Source organism: Lynx rufus, unplaced genomic scaffold (genome assembly GCF_022079265.1).
Source record: "Lynx rufus isolate CCGP_SWC_20201006 ecotype Redwood Valley unplaced genomic scaffold, mLynRuf1.p SCAF_2, whole genome shotgun sequence".
Lineage (NCBI taxonomy): Eukaryota > Metazoa > Chordata > Mammalia > Carnivora > Felidae > Lynx > Lynx rufus.
The window spans coordinates 118,852,652-118,857,024 of record NW_025814834.1 but is presented as its reverse complement, the minus strand read 5'-3'; the positions used below and the strand labels follow the sequence as shown (position 1 = coordinate 118,857,024).

Sequence of the window (4,373 nt, the reverse complement as noted above, 5' to 3'; positions counted from 1 at the left end):
AGATAGAACTACCCTATGATCCAGCAATTGCCCTACTATATCCAAGGGATACATGTGTGCTGTTTAGAAGGGGCCCATGCACCCCAGTGTTTATAGCAGCACTATCAACAATAGCCAAAGTATGGAAAAAGCCCAAATGTCCATCACTGGATGAATGGATAAAGAAGATGTGGTATATATATATATATATATATATATACACACACACACACACACACACAATGGAGTATTACTCGGCAATCAAAATGAATGAAATCTTGCCATTTGCAACTACATGGATGGAACTAGAGGGTATTATGCTACATGAAATTAGTCAGAGAAAGACAAATATCATATAACTTCACTCATATGAGGACTTTAAGATACAAAACAGATGAACATATGGGAAGGGAAGCAAAAATAATTAAAAAAACAGGGATGGGGACAAAACATAGGAGACTCTTAAATATGGTGAACAAACAGAGGGTTGATGGAAGGGTTATGGGAGGGGAGATAGGCTACATGGGTAAGGGGCATTAGGGAATCTATTCCTGAAATCATTGTTGCACTATATGCTAACTTGGATGTAAATTAAAAAAATAAAATAAAATAAAATGAGTCTTTTGTAGACGGCAAAAAAAAAAAAGAAAAGAAAATGGTTGGCTTAGGACTGAGGATGGAGAAGGTTGGCCAGAATGAGGAAGAACAGAACACTCTGGGTACTGGAAATGTTCTTTATTTGGATCTTGATTGTGGTTACGTGAGGTAACCATATTTGACATTGTTAATTAACCTCACTAAACTGTATACTTCAAGTGAGTGCTTTTATTATATGTAAAATGAATATATAATATACATTATATCCTAGGGGCACCTCATTGGTTTAGTTTGTAGAGCATGTGACTCTTGATCTTGGGTCATGAGTTCAACCCCCACGTTGGGCCTAGAGCTTATTTATATATATACATGTGCGTGTATACATACACACACATACACACACATATGTATTATCGTATATAGTACATATGATGCCTCAATATATGATATATAAATAAATTATATATAACAAATAAATAATACATATTATCCCCGATATATAATATATATTTTACCCCAATACATAAGTAAATTATATATGTTTATAATATATATCATATTACATATTATACCCCCATGAAGCTGATTTCAAAAGTATATGCCTTACCATGGGTTGTAGAGCTGTACATAATCTAGTTCCTGCCTCTGTCTCTAGCCTAATCTCATACCAGCTCTCCACCTCGCTCATTGTCTTCTCTTCAGCCACAAGGGGTCTCCCTTCTTCAACAAAGCATGACCTTTCCTGTGGCCAGGCATTTGCACTTGCTGCTGCTTTAACCCAAAGTACTTGCCCCAGCTCTTTTTATGTCTGGCTCATTCTCATTCTAAAGATCTTCCTTCAAATGTTCCTTCTCAAAAACCTGTTCTTGCTGGTTTAATATAACCACGCCTTACCCTAACCCACTCCCCTTTTCACTTGGCTTAGTTTTCACAACCTAGTGAAGGTGTTATCTTCCAAATACGACCAGGGACGTTTGAGTGGCTCAGTTGGTTGAACATCAGACTCTTGGTTGCAGCTCGGGTCATGATCCCAGGATCATGGGATCAATTATCTCTCTCTCTCTCTCTCTGCCCCTCTCCCCTGCTCATGCACTGTCTCTAAAAAAGAAACAAACAAAACAGTTTTTGAGATTCTGTTAACAATAATTTTACTTTTTAATTCAAATTAGTATTCCATTGTATAAATATCCCACAATATGTTTATCCATTCACTTTGTTGATAGAAATTTGGGTCATTTCCAGTTGGGTCTACTATGAAAAAAACTGCTATAAACATTTGTATATAAGTATTCCGTGGACATCTTTTTCATTTCTCTTGCAATACTCCCACTCAGAAAAGAAGGATATCTGCAAAGTCTCATGTTACAGCCCACTCTTAATTATTTTATTCTGAACTACCAAGCACTTCAGGTGGGGGAAGACTACTTAGCTTTAAATGGTATCAAACAAATTATAATATTTACATATGCAAGAGCTATCCCTGATGGAAATGGTGAGAGAAGAGAGAGAAATTCATACATTTAGTACTTCTTTCTAAAAGTATGACCTCACTATTTTATTTGTTGTATGGCAGAATAAACAAGCATTTTAAATACCAGTTTGAAAGGCATATTCTATATGAGTATCTACCAAAATATGGATAAATTAGAGTGTATTCATATAATGCACTATTAAACAGGATGTGCACAAGCTAGAGCTACATGCGTCAACATGGATAAGGTTTTTTAAAAAATAGTTCGACTTTTTATTGAACAGGTTACAGAAGAGGCTTGGTCAGAGAAACCAAAGCATATGTCATCATCAGACTCCTCTGATTCTTCTTTCTTTGCTTCCACTTTCTTCTCCTAGGTGGCGGCGGGGCAGCCCTGGTGGAGGGAGCAGGACCTTTTGCTGGTGCAGCATCAGCTGCTGGGGCAGGTCGACCAGCCCCTACATTGAGGATGAGGCCCCAGTGTTGATACTGGCCAGGGCCTTTGCAAGCAAGCCTGGCCAGAAAGGTTCAACATTTACACCTGCTGCCTTAATGAGGGCATTGATCTTGGCCTCTGTGACCATCACCTCACAGCCGTGCACGATGAGGGTCAAGTAGGTGCAGGTGAGCTCCAAGAGGGAGGCCATGGTGCGGGTGAGGGCTGAGCAGAATCAAGTGAGGGCCTCACCCCAGTGCGTCCTTCGCTTCCCTGGAAGGATCGAGCACCTTAAAAGCAGCTGGGGAAAAAGCAACATGGGTAAATCTTATAGGGGAATCATCTTATATTTTAGGTTCATCATATATTTATTCATCAATGATATATATGTTGTCTACTTTTCATTAAGGGAGGGAGACATCCATAGGCCCCTAACTAAGGAGTAGCCCTGTACAGTCATGTTATATCATTCCTCCCACTGCACTCCCACACACATATTTTGGACAATAGATATATGTCTGACCCATGAGCAGCCAATCCATAATTAAAACTAATACATACAAATTCCATGCTCAATACAATTAAAACAAACACATGCAATCTGTGCTCAATAAATTCCATGCTCAACATGAATGGAGGTAATAACAAATTCTGTCTTCAGAAGCTTCTCAGGGTAGGTATATCTAAATGGGGCCCTGAACAAGGAAGAAGAAAAGAAGCATATGGAAATATGACTGAGACTAAAAGTGAAACTTACTGACTCACATCACTAAACAAGACTAAGGGAAACAAAGTATACTTCGGAATAAGATACATAACCAGGATTAAAGAGGGATATTTGTAATGATAGAAGGCTATCATATCTCAAGAAGATATAACAAGCCTAACTGTATTCGTTTAATAACAGAACATAAAAAACTGATAGAACTGAATGGAGGAGTAGATAAATCCACAGGTATAGCAGACATCAACACCCCTCTCAATTGCTGGTAGAACAATTAATGATGATAGCTTTAAAAACCACTATACCACAGACTCCACCAACCACCAGTAATAAGGCTTTCATACCCAGCCAAAGGGCTGGTGATCCAGTTCTGAAATCCGTTTTTAGAGTCTGTTTCCTAGGAACAGTCTCAATATTTACTCTTTTATCCATATTCCCTGGGAAAGAGATCTGAGACAGGGATTAGCGTTGCAAGACCCCACCTGTAACAGGAGTAGAAGTGGGTTGGACAGAGGGAGAAATGATCCAGGTTTGACAGAGGCCTCAGTTGATCCCATGTGGAGCTGGATGACTCTTAAGAGTTGTCTCAGTGGCACCTGGGTGGCTCAGTTAGTTAACTGTCCGACTTCAGCTCAGGTTATGACCTTGCGGGTTCATGGGTTCGAACCCTGCATCGGGCTCTGTGCTGACAGCTCAGAGTCTGGAGCCTGCTTCCGATTCTGTGTCTCCTTCTCTCTCTGTCCCTCCCCCACTCACGCTGTGTCTCTGTCTCTCAAAAAAAAAAAAGCTGTCTCAAATTGAGGCAAGGGGACCAGGTCTTTGTACCTCCCACATCAAGCAGGCATTGGAAGGAAGCTGGAAGGAAGCATTGGAAGGAAACTCCAATCAGGCAAGACAGCTCCTTTCAACTGAGAGCAATTCCTAGGCAGGGGCTTTGCTGTGAGCTAGTGGAATGGGAGCCTCAGTCCTGAAAGGGGAGTGCATCATCTCATTCATTGCAAAAGATCTGAAGCTTAGTGTTGTTAACATTTGAGATGTCTATATGACATTCAAGTGGAGAGATATCAAGCAGCCAGTGGGGTATAAGAGCTTGGAGCTCAAGAGAATGGTGTGGGCCAGAGACAAATTTGGAGTCAACAGCATTTAGATGACATTCTAAAACTGTA

At 40.1% G+C, this 4,373-nt stretch overlaps 1 pseudogene; it reads right to left on the bottom strand.

Moving 5' to 3' along the window:
- Nucleotides 1–2,300: 2,300 nt before the first annotated feature.
- On the bottom strand, nucleotides 2,301–2,694 carry LOC124514258 (60S acidic ribosomal protein P1-like; annotated as a pseudogene).
- Between the last annotated feature and the right edge of the window lie 1,679 nt (nucleotides 2,695–4,373).